The sequence below is a fragment of the Passer domesticus genome, chromosome 29, assembly GCF_036417665.1.
Source record: "Passer domesticus isolate bPasDom1 chromosome 29, bPasDom1.hap1, whole genome shotgun sequence".
Classification (NCBI taxonomy): domain Eukaryota; kingdom Metazoa; phylum Chordata; class Aves; order Passeriformes; family Passeridae; genus Passer; species Passer domesticus.
In genome coordinates this window covers 2,717,233-2,732,311 of record NC_087502.1, presented here as the reverse complement: position 1 = coordinate 2,732,311, position 15,079 = coordinate 2,717,233, and the positions used below count along the sequence as shown (strand labels likewise).

General features: G+C 49.6%; 1 long non-coding RNA gene across 1 annotated transcript; it reads left to right on the top strand.

The window, feature by feature from the left end:
- Positions 1-6,611: 6,611 nt before the first annotated feature.
- On the top strand, positions 6,612-9,066 carry LOC135287440 (uncharacterized). The gene is made up of 4 exons (XR_010351120.1): positions 6,612-6,714; positions 7,020-7,136; positions 7,755-7,920; positions 8,409-9,066. It is a non-coding gene; the product is annotated as an uncharacterized LOC135287440 (long non-coding RNA).
- Positions 9,067-15,079: the final 6,013 nt, after the last annotated feature.

The following is a 15,079-nucleotide window of genomic DNA, read 5'->3' as shown; positions in this document are numbered from 1 at the left end:
ACAATGGCAAGACTGCTTTGTTCATTTGCTCTAATCGGACTGTAATTAAGGCCTACCTCTCACTAGAATTAAAGCTGATGCATTGGGAGGCAAAGTGTTGAGTCATTTCTCCTGGAGTCTGGCACTGTAGAGAGTTGTTCTGTAAGTAAATGACATTTGAGGACAGGTGTAGTCTACCATACTTCTGGTATACTAGAAGTGAGAAAACAGCTTTTGAATCAGGATTTTATCCTTTCTTCCTCCACCTCCTCCTCCTCCTCCTCCCAGGAATTTTAATCTCTGAGGTCTAGGCTCTTCAGCTGCCTCACAAACACTGTTTTAATTCAGACAGGCATCCATGCAGTGAGCCACAAATCAGGACCGTGGTGTGAACCTTGAACCAATGTAGGTTTATAGGACTGAAAATAATAATCCAATACCCAAGTTAAGCCAAGCCAATTGGTTATTTCCCAAATAACTCTACCTATCCTCAGTGATGTTTCAAAAAGGATCATTGTAAAGGCTAGGAGCGGGGAGAGAGAATGTTATCAAAATTAAAAATACATCTTTCTGAGACCTTTATATTCCTATAAAAAGAGAGTCCAAACTATTCATCTATGGAACATTAACTAAGAAGTGAACAAAAGACAGTAAAAAAATTGCTTGGGGAACAAAAAACCCATAAATAAAAACAATCTTATATGTAGATAATAAGTAAACCATCACGCAGAGAAAAAAAACAGACCTGCCAAAACTAAAACCAATAAGGCTGTTTCATCTGTCTTAATTAAAAAAACCAAACAACACAAAAAAAAAAAAACCTGAAAAGAAACAGAGATTCTCAAGGGCATTACTTTATATAGAAACTTCCAGGTATTGGGAAAAACATGAAGGAAACTGTAGCATGCAATTCACAGATGTAACCCAGAATTTGTTAGTGGATTTGTTGCAGAATTTCTGAGAGCAGACTGGAAAAGCATAGGGGCTGATCAGACCATGTGTGGGCATTTACAGCAGTCTGAGGGATTTACAAATGGAGGGAGGAAAAACAGCACACAATTCCTGGGACAATCTCTTTGCTGGCTGTGGACTTTTTGACAGTCTGTCCCCTGGGGCTGGGGGAGCTGTCACGGGGCAGGGAGGACCAGGGGTGGCAGTGGCTGCTCAGGGATGGCTTTGGCCCGTGTCCCTGGCAGCAGCCACTGCCCAAGCAGCTGCGCTGCCCCCGGGCTCTCCTCCCGGCCTGCTGGGCTTTGTTGGGTGGCACAGCCTGTGCCCAGGGGCGGCAAGGTGCCTGCAGGCCCCAGCTCTGGGGGAAACAGAGAACGTCCTGCCCGTATCCACCTTGCTGCCAGCTCAGCAGTGCAGCACAGCACGGGCTCACGCTCCCCATTGCTCCCACAGATGCAGCCGGCACCACAACACGTGTTCCGCATTCCCAGAAGAGCTTCAGAATGGGTTGCTGATAGGGAACCCTCTGTTTGCATGTGATAACGGGCAAGTTTGGCTATCTGTTTCTGCCAGGAAATAATTTGGAAGTGCTCAACTGAACCTTGATTCAGAGCTTCCCCTCTGCAGTTCATGTCTTTGATTGTAATTCCATCCTAGCAGTCAGTTTTATACCCCTCCCCTTATTTTGTATTGTTTTACCATATTTTATTACCAATGGGTTGCTCCTTTCCCCCATGTGTTGTTGCTTTTGCCCCACTTGTCCATCTCTCCAAAGACCTGCCCTTTTGTTCACTGTTCCTCCTCCCATTGCATGTCAGTCCCTCTCCAAGCCTGCCCCTTGCTCTAGAAACTTCCCTATCAATTCTGTATCCTTCGGAACCCCATTGGTTTGTTTAAGTTCTTCCCCTCCCCTGTAATCCCCAATTGGTTTAAACCTTGTATTCCCCGCCTGGTGTTCCACCCTCAGTTTCTCCCAATTGGCTAAAGATTGTATCCTGCCCTGGGACCCCGCCAAGTTTGTAAGTTGGTGTATGCCTTTAATGCAGTGTTGGTCTGGCCCTGATGGTCTGTAGAATAATCACCTTTGGAAAACATAGAGAACACCTCTCCCTGTTCCTTGTCCCTACCCTCAGGGCAGTCCTACCCCCAAGGCAGTCCACCTGTGCTGTAGAGCAGCCGTGCCCTTCAGCCACAGCCCAGATTCGACAGTTTTCTGGGGGCGGCCCAGTCCCACTGTGGGTGTGGGCAGGGGCTGAAGAAATGGGGCAGCACAGCACTTCCCAAATCAGCTCTTCTGTTGCAGTAGAGAGATGGAGCTGTGACCCAGTGTCCTGGTGGTAGCAGCTGCAAAGCCCACCCGGCAGCAGCACTGGCTGAGCTCCATGCCCAGGAGCAGCGTGGATGCCAGCTCTAGGCCCTGCTGTGCCGGAGGGTCCCTGTGTGCCACTGGCAGCTGGGGCCTCAGCCACTTTGTCTCTTCAGAGGTGCTCCTGTGCATCTCCAGAAGACCAGCCTAACAACGCAAGTAGCGAGAATTTGAGCCATGACCTCAGCTCTCCACTTCTGCCCCTATCTGCCCTGCCATGGCTGCAGCACCGTCGTCACGAGGCCGTCCCAAAACCCATCCCGCCACAACGAGACCCTCTGCTCCTGAGCCCCCTGGTCCTGTTCCCTGGCCAGGAGTGAAGGTGGGCAGCCCTTGCCTGGCAGGGCAGAGCTTGACCCACATTTTATGTTCAAATGAAGAGATGGAGTTGTCGCAACTATGTCCGGGTGGTAGCAGCAGCAAAGCCCACCCGGCAGCAGCACTGGCTGAGCTCCATGCCCAGGAGCAGCCGTGGATGGCCACGGTGTGGGCAGGCAGGAGCCGGGCACGGGCTGCTGTGCCCAGCGGCGGGGCCCCGAGGGGATGGGGGAGCCCATGCTGAGCGTCCCTGGGCTGAGGGCACATTTCCTTCTTTGGCATCAGCTGGGCCTGGACCTGAAGAGGCACAAAGAGATATTTTGGGGTCCCTGATGAGGGTCCCAGGAGTCCCGCATGTTTTAAATGAATTAGCTTTTTTTGATTAGTAAGGAGAATTTATTCCATAATTAAAATACAGTTGTAGAAAGTCCAGAAGCAAATATCAGATTGGCCCTGAACCGGCTAACAGCGTCAGGTGAGACAGGTGGGGCATTTCTCTCCTCTGTGCATCACGAAGGGACAGCTCTCTCAAAGTCTTTTTTGTACATTTCCAAGCTCCAAGGGTTGTGGAGGGCAGGAGTTTTTCTGCTTTCTTATGGTTGATCTTATCCTTTTTGCATATTCATGTAGTTTTTCCTTTCTTGCTGCAGCTCTTGCTGAGAGTTTCCCCAAAACTGGTAAATAATTCACTTTGTTAGAGGAAAATCTCCTGCAATATACAAGCTAGGAGGCACACATTTATCTTACAGATGATGCATATCGAATGCATATTGCTGAGGTTTGGTCAGAGAAATAATCTTCTGGAATCAGCATTTCTGGGGATGAATATTCAGGCTAGGATTTTGGTGCATATTGATTGCCCGGAACCCTCCTTTGGTATGCTAGGATTTTCATTAGGCGAGATTACTGTAGTCTCAGCATGAATTTGTGCATGCAATCTATCAGAATCCCTCCCTTTCTATATTAATTTATTAAATTTGTACTTTTAGGATACACTTTGATAAAGCTTACTTATTTTCTAATTTTATGTTTAGTATTTATAAAACTTAACAACTACACTTTTATACTACTAGTGAGGCTATAAAATTAACAGCTCTTCTCATAAAATAGATTATTCTAAATCTTTAATTTCTTTTATTTGTATTGTCAATTATATTTTTTATATCAATGCATGTGCTTATTGTACTTTAGATATATTTTGACTCCATAGTCGTTTAAGGCTGGTAATATTTGTAATAATGTTTTTCATGTTTTCTTATGTTGCCTGCTAAAATGCATCTTTATAACTGTCTCATGTTCTTGTTTTCTAATTCTTGAGCAATTTGCTTTATTCTACTCTCAGGATTTATTTCTTCTCTATCTCTTACAGAACAAGAAGTTTTAATATATTGCTTACAAATTTTGCCATTTTATTCTTTTTGCTATATTTCACATTTTCTTTATTCCAGTGTCTTTTACTACTCATAGCGAACATTCTGAATTTGTTAAAATTATAGTGTACTACACTAACTTGGGATTGTGCATATGGCTCATTCTTTTTGGGCTTGGATAACTAATACAGTGACAATAATCCTCTGCAGTTTTAACTCTCTAGCTCTCTCAAAGCCCCTTTGGGTTGCAGCCAAAGGGCCAAGATGTGTATCTTCTTGGTAGCAGAGCTTACACCGTGGGATCTAGTCACTGATGTCATTCGTCTCACTCTCAGTATTTACTTCATAAGATTTAGAAGAGCCTTTTAAATTGTTTTTCAGGATTTAGGATAGCATCTGCTTATTTCTAATTGTTATAGTTTTATTTCTTTGACATTTTAGCTCTAAAGTTGTAATTAGTCTATACACTTCTCTTTCTTTCAGCTACACTTGGCTTTTTTTCTTTTACTTTAATTTGATCTCTAATAAATATCTAACAGCTTTTGTTATACCCTATCTGATTTTAATTTTAATTTTAATGTTTCTTGGAACTTAAATCTGGTTTGTATTTTATATACTTAATTTTTTCAGATTTTTCACTAATCATATTACTTGTTCTAATATATTCTTTACACTGTCTAATATATTCTTTACACTGTTCCATTAGCTTTTACTTTTCTTTTCTTTCTTTTCTCTATTATAACAAAAGCACTAAAATATTTTATTTTTTGAAATACATTTGCATACCACACTCTAAATATTCAGTTCACTTAAAACAGCCTCATGTATAATACACTTTAAAATAAAACATTTTACTTCTCATAATAATCGGTTTTACAGCTTACAGGTTTAGGTATTAACATGCATCAGTCTTTTTTACTTCTAGGAGTAGTGGTGACTTTTTAGTGAGGTTTGGTTTGTGTTTCTGTCAGTGCTTTTACAGGTCTTCTGTTCTGCCTTTCTTTGCAGGTGCATTTCCCTCATGCTTCCCCTGGGTCTCAGCAGCCGGGGCCTTTGGCTGCACATCTGGACACGCCGAGCCCGGCACAGTGGGAAGGGATCCATGGCAGCCTCGCTGCCCCACTGCTGCTTTGACGCCCTGCAGGGCTGTTTCCCAGCCTGGCCTGGCTGCAGCTTCTGCCCAGCCCCTGCAGGAAGGCATTTGGCATCAGCTGACAGGCCACCCAGTTACACCACAGGCCTGAGATCCCCTGCAATTTTCCAGTCGCCGGGTAGAACAGAAAGGGCATCAGTTTGGAGAAGGGAGGGCCCTGGCCTACCCAAAAAGTTTATAGGGATTTCCTGATTCTTAGCCATATCTTTGACAAGCATTCCCTCCTGAAGGCACCACCTCCCCAGTGGGGAACAGCCCCACCTGATCCAGCTGTCCCTCTTCCTTTCTCCAGAAGTGGATGGAGAGGCTGGGCAGAAGGCGACGTTTCCTGGAGGAAGCAGTGGATCTGTGCCAGCCTCTGCTGCAGGAAGAGAGGCGATGCCAGGCACAGTCCCAGGAGGTAATTGCTGTGCCTCTGGGCCTGAGACCTGCTGAGGCTTCAGCTGCCCTCTCTGCTGCATGGCAGTGCAGGCACAGCCCGGACAAGACTGGCACAGCCCAGGAGAATTATCCCGAGCAGACTCGGGGCACTCGGGTACTGAGCAGTCCTGCTGGGGTCCCTCCGTGGGAGACACTTCCTGAAACCTGGGAGCAACTGCACGGGGTGCCTGAGGTGGGGAAAGGACAGAGAGAGATAGCAAGGCTCCAGCGTGTCCTTAGTGGGCTTAGCTGGGTCCCCTTAGGCTGTGGGAGCTGTCCCAGCAGATGGAGGAAGGGCAGCTGGGAGGACAGGCAGGAGGGAGTTTGCTAGGGATACTTGCAGCACTGCCTGCTGCAGTTCTTCCCAGGGATTAAAGGAGGGTTTTCTTTGTGTGACTGAGAGAATCCCCACGGGCCCTTGGCTGCTCCTGCCACATCTCCAGGGATGTTGCACAGGGCCTGCAAAGAGGATAGGGATTGACCATGAGCCTGCCCAGAGCTCTCCAGGCCCCTGAGCAGCTTTGGCCTTGTCCATTCACATCTGGCTCCCATAGCCTTACCCAACCTACATGCAGTGACCAGTTCCCTGAGGCAGAAGGGGATCCCAGCACATCATGGACATGGTTCTGATCTTTGCTAACTTCTAGATTGGGATCAAGACATGGATTATCTGGGAAACCTGTTGGATTATGGCTTGAAACTCATGGGAAATCCTGGAGGCAAGTGCTCAATGTACTTTTCCTGAGAGAATACACAGTGACCAAATGGCAAGAGCTCATATATTTGCCCTTTCACTTAAGATCATCTGAAGGTTGATGGAATACGGAAAATTATGCCCTGCTCCCTTCTGGAGCCCTGAGTGATCCCACAGGATCACTGTCAGTGCGAGGAAGGAGAATTTAGCTGTCCATCTTCCTCCTGTGTGTAATGCCAGTGTGTCCTTCCGTGTGCTCTGTGCAGCCAGGGAGAAGAGCAGAGAGGGAAGGGGCCGGGCCCAGGGCTGTGCCCCGGGGCTGAGCCTTGTGGGCAGCCTGAGGATCTCCTGCAGTGCCACAGGAGCTCTTCTGTCCTGCGTTTCTTTGCAGCTGAACCTGCTGGTGAAGGTGGTGCAGCTTCCCAAGCCATGTCCAGGACGGAGCCTCTGGGAGATGCTGAGGGTAGGTCATGGCCTTTTCCTCTGGGAGAGCTGCCAGCTCAGAGCCCAAAGCTGGGCCAGGAGGGCATTGCTGCAGGTGCCAGCACAGAACCATGCACATGTGTGCCCTCACCCTGCACGATCCCCTCCCTGCTCCTGCGGCTCAGGCAATGGCAGCTGTTTGGAAAGTGAGAGCCCTGGACCTGCTCCAAAAGCCATGATATTTTCTGAAACCTATCCCCATGTTGGATAAGCGTGACATCTGGAGATGCCACCACCCAAATCAGGAACTCTTCCATCTAATCCAGCTGTCCTTTTTCCTGTCAGAAGTGATGGACCAAAAATCTGTGCAGAAGGAGGCACATCCTGGAGGAAGCATTTCCCCATGGACAGCCCCTGTTGCTGGAAGGAAAGTGATGCCAGACACGGGCACGGGCACAGCAGGTAATTGCTTTGCCGGGCTCAGCCCTGGGTGGGGCTGTGTGGCAGCAGCTCTTCCCTGGCCCTGCAGCAGCCAAAGCTGGAGGCGCCTCGGCTTCCAGGCCTCTGGAGCTGGTTCAGAGCCCCGGGGAAACGGGACTGGTGCAGCAACGTCCCTCCCGCTGCAGCTGCTGCGGAGCTGGCCCTGAGTGCCCAGAGGCCCAAGGCACAGGAGCAGCCCCGAGCGGGAGCCCTGCCACCAGCCCAGGGCCAGAGGCAGCCCTGGCTCCCGACTGAACAGGGGCTGCGCTGGTTCCTGACAGGGCCTGAGCCTGTCCCCTGGGGCTGGGGGAGCTGTCACGGGGCAGGGAGGGCCAGGGGTGGCAGTGGCTGCTCAGGGATGGCTTTGGCCCGTGTCCCTGGCAGCAGCCACTGCCCAAGCAGCTGCGCTGCCCCCGGGCTCTCCTCCCGTCCTCCTGGCCTGCTGGGCTTTGTTGGGTGGCACAGCCTGTGCCCAGGGGCGGCAAGGTGCCTGCAGGCCCCAGCTCTGGGGGAAACAGAGAACGTCCTGCCCGTATCCACCGTGCTGCCAGCTCAGCAGTGCAGCACAGCATGGGCTCATGCTCCCCATTGCTCCCACAGATGCAGCCGGCACCACAACACGTGTTCCCGATGCCCAGAAGGGCCTCGGAAGGGGCTTCTGTATGGGAACAGGCTGCTGGACAGGGTTACTGGCAGGCCTGCTTTGTTTGGACCTTATTCTCATATTGTGCTGTGTCAGAATCTGGTGTTACTGGAAGAAGAAACGGTGAGTGGACATCTTTCCCTGAAAGAGCTTCTTTTGAAAATCTAATGTAGACAGGAAGCATTCCCAGCGAGGTCGTAGTGGAGCTGTGTCCAGTCCATGGTTCTCCAAATAACTCTGCTGAGGGTTCTGCTGCTGCCCAGTGCTTCCATTGGCCTCTTAATTGCTGGGCCTTGTCCTGGGGGCCCGCTGGGGCTGCAGCCAGTGCTGGTTCCCACTGAGGCTGCCTGGCCAAGAGCAGCCCCAGGGGCACGGGGCAGAGGCAGAGGGAGGTGGGGAGGAAAAAGAGCAGGGCTGAGATTGCCCTTGAGAGGCAGAGGCACTCTGGGGCCCGCTCCTGTCCAGGGACCCTGCCCAAAGCCGTCCCCTGTTGGCCTGTGCCAGCAGCTCCAGCCGTGCTGGGGAGCCTTGCCAGCTCTGGGCCCTGCTGTGCAGGAGGGTCCCTGTGTGCCACTGGCAGCTGGGGCCTCAGCCACCTCCTCTCTCCACAGGAGCACCTCTGGAACTTCACCAGACCGGCCAAAGGCCTCAGTCATGGAGAACTGGGCCTGTCATGCTGCATCTCCGTGCCAGTGTCTGTTGTCCCTTCCACAAGTGCATTACCAGCTTATAGCTGGAAATATGCCGCCACCACCACCCACCTCCCTCTCCAAAGGGACTGACCTTGCTCTCCATCCAGGACAGGAGGTGCAGCCCTCTAGCCTAGGAATGGATTGTTGAAAAAGTTATATTTACTTGTAAAAATTTTAAATGTTTATTAAAACCTTTATTAAAAGTATAACAAGAGACTGAATTGGGAAAATGTTATGGCTCCAGGTATAGAGGATTTTCCCACCACGTGCTCATCCACACAATGGAGGTTTCACCTTTTAACTCTTTTGCCCTTCTTAAAGTTCTGTCCATCAACTCCTTCTTTGATGTCCAGTGGTGGAGTTTACTTCCGTACATCTCGCTTGGAGGTCAGGTGCTGCTCTCGTAGCAAGGTGACCCTCTTAAATGTCCCAAACTCGGGTAACCCCATGATAAAAACACAAGAGGGGGTAAAACATATCTGTAAGTGTATAATTCTTCTCTTAACATGTATACATGATATTTATCCTTTAATTGTGAGAGTCAACTGTCACATTACTCATCTATCACAGGCTTGAGTCCAGCTTCAGCTCAGGTGTCTGTGTGCTACCACCAGCACTGGCGGAGCTGCTCTTCTGGGCACAGCCAGGCATGGGCAGGCAGCAGCTGGGCATGGGGCTCATCAGACCAAGAGCACTCTCATCTTATCTTTGTCTTTCATTTTGAAACATTTAGATATGTTTTTCCTTTGTAGCATTGAGGAGAGTTTTTCATAGAATACGGACACCAGATATTTGTTCCCCTTTCCTCCAACAGTTCTGTATTTGTCCAAGTAGTTTTACAGTCAGGGAAACCTAGAATCCTCTGACACTTTGGCAATAAAAAGTAAAATTGCTTTTAATTCTTAATGTTTAGTCTTACACAGGCTGGACAAGACTGGCATTGCTCATGGGAATTATCCCAAACAGGCTCAGGGCACTGGGGTTCTGAGCAGTCCTGCTGGGGTCCTTCCATGGGGGACACATCCTGAAACCCGGCAGTAACTGCATGGGGTGCCAATGGTGAGGACAGGACAGAGGGTAAGATCAAGGCTCCAGTGTGTCCTTAGTGGACCTGAGCCTGTCCCCTGGGGCTGGGGGAGCTGTCACGGGGCAGGGAGGGCCAGGGGTGGCAGTGGCTGCTCAGGGATGGCTTTGGCCCATGTCCCTGGCAGCAGCCACTGCCCAAGCAGCTGTGCTGCCCCCGGGCTCTCCTCCCGGCCTGCTGGGCTTTGTTGGGTGGCACAGCCTGTGCCAAGGGGTGGCAAGGTGCCTGCAGGCCCCAGCACTGGGGGAAACAGAGGACGTCCTGCCCATATCCACCGTGCTGCCAGCTCAGCAGTGCAGCACAGCACGGGCTCATGCTCCCCACAGATCTTGTAGAGGTTCAAAGCAAGACAGGAACACATGCCCTGATTCCACTTTGATGAATCCCAATGATTTTCTGCTTGCAGGATGGGCACAAGCAGTGCATGACAGGTATAGCAGAGCCGCTGTTCACTGTGTCACTTGCCATGGCCTCTTTCACAGTTGTATATTTCTCCCTTCATATATCCTGCCAAACACCTAAGGGAGAACTGGACCTCTAATCGCATCGCACATCTCCATGCCCATGCCCGATGTCCCTGTGCCAGCTGCTTTAACAGTAACAGCTTGTTGCTGTGCAGATGCTGTCTCCAGCCAGACAAGGTCCTCTCCCCCTGAAGGCACTGGCCCTGCTCTCTGGCCCCTACTGAAGGTGGGCAGGGCTTGGCCCAGCTCTTCTCTTGCACTAAAGAGATGGAGCTGCCACCCCAGTGTCCGGGTGGTAGCAGCAGCAAAGCCCAGCCAGGATCAGCACAGGCTGAGCTGCGTGCCCAGGGGCAGCTGGGGATGGCCACGGTGTGGGCAGGCAGGAGCCAGGCAGGGGCTGCTGTGACCAGTGGCGGGTCCCCGAGGAGGATGGGGCAGCCCATGCTGAGCGTCCCTGGGCTGAGGGACCTTTCCTTCCATGGGACCATCTGGGCCTGGACCTCCTCCAGTGGCACGCCCAGGAAAAGAGGGAAGCCATCAAGAGCCTGTGAGTTACGCAGGGATGGGGTGCAGCTTCCTCCCTCCTTGGTTAGCGGGCGGATTAAAAGAGGCCTCTAGGGTTTGCGGCAAACAGGAGTGGGCAAACAGGGCCGTGGCATGTCTCTGAGTGGCAATTCACGAGGCAGTTTGCACAGGCAGGGCAAGCAGGCAGGGTTGCAGGTTTTCTTGCTAGGAAGGTTTACTGTGTGTTGTTTGCAGTGTTTCTGTTGGTTGCTTGGTTTTGGGGTTTCTGGTAGTAATGATTTTTACACAATCAAAAACTGTAGTTAGTACAAGTGCATGTAACTAGATGGAGCCCTCCAAAAAGGATGTGTCTGTCCTGACCCAGTCCTGTGCAGAGTGTTTGAGCTTAGCAGTGGTTTCAGGGGGCAGTGAGGAGAAAAGCTGCCTGCGGTGTGAACAGGTGAATTATGTCCTTTCACTGGTGGCCGAGCTTAGGGAGGAAATTTAAAGACTAAGGAGTATCAGGGAAAGTGAAAGGGAAATAGATTGGTGGAGTTCAGCCCTTCCATCCCTACGCGAGGCCCAGCAAGAGTCACAGGACTCCTATGCTGCAAACTGTCAGGCAAGAGAAGGACACCTGGTAGATGAAGGGGAGTGGAAATGGTCCCTGCATGGTGAGGTTATGATGAAAATTCCTCCCGACCCCTCTCCCATAGCCAGGGGCCACTTCAGAATAGGTATGAGCCCCTGGATCTAGAGAGTCAGCCAAATGATTTAGAAGAAAATTATCTGCCCAGAGAGCCTCCCAATTATGATTAATCTGTAACATGGATTGCCACCTCTAACATCAAAAGGGAGAGAAGGGTAATGGTGGTGGGTGATTCCCTTCTGAGGGGAACAGAGGGCCCCATGTCAAGGGGACCCACCCCACAGAGAGGTCTGCTGCCTCCCTGGGGCCCAGGTGCAGGATATTCCTGAGGGAATTCCTGGGCTCATTCAGTCCTCTGATTATTATCCACTGTTGAAACTCCAGGCTGGAAGTGATGAGATTAAGAAGAGGAGTGTCAGGAAAATTGAAAGGGACCTCAGGGCACAGGGACAAGTGGTTGATGGGACAAGTGGTTGATAGGACAGGGACACAGGTAGTCTTTTCCTCAGTCCCTTTGGTGGCTAAGAAGAACAGTGAAAGGAATAGAAGTGCTCAAATTATTAACAAGTGGCTCAAGGCTTGGTGTTACCTGCAGAATTTTGAATTCTTTGATTATGGGGCAACTTTTACTGTACCTGGCCTGCTGGAACCAGATGGGCTCCATCTCTCTGTTAAGGGCAGAAGGTTTTTAGCTCATGAACAGGCAGGACTTGTTGAGAGGGCTTTAAACTAGGATTGAAGAGGGAAGGGGATGCAGCTGGGCTGACTGGAAGCAGGCCCAAGGGTGGTAAGCCTGAGTTAGGGGTGAAATCAGATGCAGCCCAGCTGAGGTGCATGGATACCAGTGCATGCAGCATGGGTAACAAACAGGAAGAGCTGGAGGCCATGGTCCAACAGCAGAGCTGTGGTGTAATTGCCATCAGGGAAATGTGGTGGGATGACTCACATGGCTGGAGCACTGCATGAGATAGCCAGAAACTCTTCAGAAGAGACAGGAAAGGGAGCAGAGGTGAAGGGGTGGCCCTTTATATTAGGGAGGGCTTTGATGCTATTGATGTTGAAAGTAATGATGAAGTTGAATGCCTGTGGGTGAGAATTAGGGGGAAGGCCAACAAGGCTGACATCCTACTGGGAGTGTGTTATTGTCCACCCAGCTGGAAGAAGTGGTGGACAACTCATTCTATAAGCAGCTAGAGAATGTTTCTGTGTAATCAGCCTTTGTTCTTGTAGGTGGTTTCAATTTGCCAGATATCTGCTGGGAACTTAATGCAGAATAAAAAAGGCAGTCCAGGAAATTTTTAGAGTGTGTGGAGGACAACCTTTTGTCACAGCTAGTGGGTGGGCCCACCAGGGGAGGGACTGTGTTAGATCTGTTGTTTGCAAATAGAGATGGGCTGGTGGGAGATGTGGTGGTTGGAGGCTCCATGGGGCAGAGTGATCACGAGATTATAAAATTCTCAATATTTGGTGAAGTCAGGAGGAACATTAATAAGACTTTTATACTAGACTTTCGGAGAGCAGACTTTGGCCTATTTAGGAGGCTTATTCAAAGAGTTCCTTGGGAAGCAGCCCTTAAATGCAAGGGGGTTCAAGAAAAGTGGATGTGTTTCAAAACAGAGATCTTGGGGGCACAGGAACAGACCTTCCCTGTGTGCTGAAAGATGAGGCGACGAGGCAATCACCCAGCCTAGAGGGGGAGGGAGGTTTTGAAGGACCTTAAGAATAAAAAGAGGACGAATCATCTTTGGAAGGAGGATCAGGTCTCTCAAGAAGTATTTAAGAGGGCTTCTAGAGCATATACGAAAAAAATCAGGGAGGCCAAAGTTCATTTTGAAATTAAAATGGCAACTTCTGTAAAGGATAATAAAAAATAGAGGAGATATGCTGAACAATTCTTGGAATATGTAAACTAGATTGGGGGAAAAGTTTACTATGCATAAGGGTCTATGGATATGCAACAGGCTGATGTTGCATATTCAACATATGAGAAGAAAGAAGAGTAGTCCAAGAAAAGAATTCCCAGAAATGAAAGCTATTTTAGAAATAGATGGTGAAAACTTTTGCCTTTAAACAGCTCATTTTTAAAACAATAAGTCGACATTGCACATCAACAAACTGTAAAAAATCTACTAAAAATAAGAAAAACTTCACAATAGCAGGGTTCCCCAGGCAGCTGTTACTCATGACAAAATTAAGAACCGCAAGAAAACTGTTTTTCTCTCTTGTAAAGAAGTCTTCATAACCTTAACAAGTAACACTTCTCTTCCTAGGTAAACTAAAAAAAGACTATTTTAAAAGTAGTAAACTAACTAAAAATCTTAGGTTTACTTTCTTTACATTGTCAGTAAGAAAGAAAAGGTTGTCGAGAGAGTGTTCTTAAAACTTTATTTTGAGTCTTACAACATTTTTTTTCATTTTAATTACTTTTAATAAAATTTTCTTTCTATCCTTTTAAAGTTTTAAGCCTGCTTTACCTTTCTCCTAATCCTATCTCGCAGCAAAAAGTAAGTGTATTAGGGATTAGCCAGCACAGAACCCACCACAAAGGGAAAAAGTATTTCAGAGGTACCCTGAAAATAGCAGTGTGCTCTTGGCTGAGTGCCAAGAGGCGCCTGGCCTAATAGCATTTACTCTATAGCCCTTATCTCCTACTGTCCTTTATTAAACTCTTTACATTTTCACAGGAGAGTGGGCGTGTTTTTCACAGGGCTGGTACATCTGCAGGGCAGAGGAGCCCTCGAGTGTCCAGCCCCAGCCGCCTGCTGCCGGTGCCCTGTGCCATCCTAGCTCTTCAGCAGCCTGGAGACCCCTGGAATGTCCCCTCCGAGCCCTGTCAGGGCCTGTGACCTCCCGGCTCCTTTGCAGCCTGGAGATACGGGGGGTGTCACCACAGAGACCCTGTCACAGGCTGTGAGCTCGGTGTGGGTTCCAAAGGGACACTCCTGGGATGTCCCCAGAGAGCCCCTGGGGCTGTTTGTGCTCTCGGTGTTCTTTAGGAGCACAGGGAGGGCTGGGCTGTTCTCAGGGAACCCCAGTGAGTGGCTGTGACACAGCAGTGCCAGAGCTCACTGAAGTCACCTCGGATGTACCCCCTGAATGGCTGTGAGTGCCTCTGAACACAGCGGGCCTTCATCATCCCCAGAGAGCTCTGGGATGTTCCCATGGAAGCGCTGTGAGTGCAGGTGAGCTCAGGAATCTTTGGAAACCTGTAACCACTGAGGATGTGAGGATGGAATCCCTTTGCCCTGCCTGCTCTTCAGCAGTCTGGAGAGCCCTGGGAGGCTGGAGCAGGATGCTTTGGGCCAGCTGCTTTGCCTTGGAATGTGGTGAAGGCACTCAGACATGTCCTGTTTACAAAGCTCTGAGTGTGGATTGATAAGGGGCACCATGTGTTGTTTTGCTGTTGAAATGTGCTGACACAGAATTGTTTCCTTTGAAACACGGAGAGCTGTGGTGTGTCACCCCTCTGCTGTCCCTGGGAGTGCCCATGGGCTCAGAAGCCTTTGGAGGATGGAGAGCCTTGGGATGCCAGGGGATGTCAGCATGGAGGGCCTGTGATCAGGTGGGATCTCCTGCCTTGTGGTGCTGCATTGCCCTTGCCTCCCCTTTTTCAGCCCCACCGTGATCTGAGAAATGCTGCTTAGGCCTCGGCCTTGAGGAGCTGCAGCTTGGCTGAGCTATTCTGGAGCTCATCAGAAAAAACTATGTGCTCCCTGCAAGGGCCCCTCTCTAATGTGTTCTTAGTTGGGGTTTTTTATTATTTTCACAGCCTTGGAAACATTATTTTTGCCTGAATGGGAAACACTGTGTGCCAGTGTGCATGTACTCCCTGGAATGTGGGAGAGGGGTTGCTGTCCTGGATTCTGGAGTACTGGAGCTTTTTAGAAAC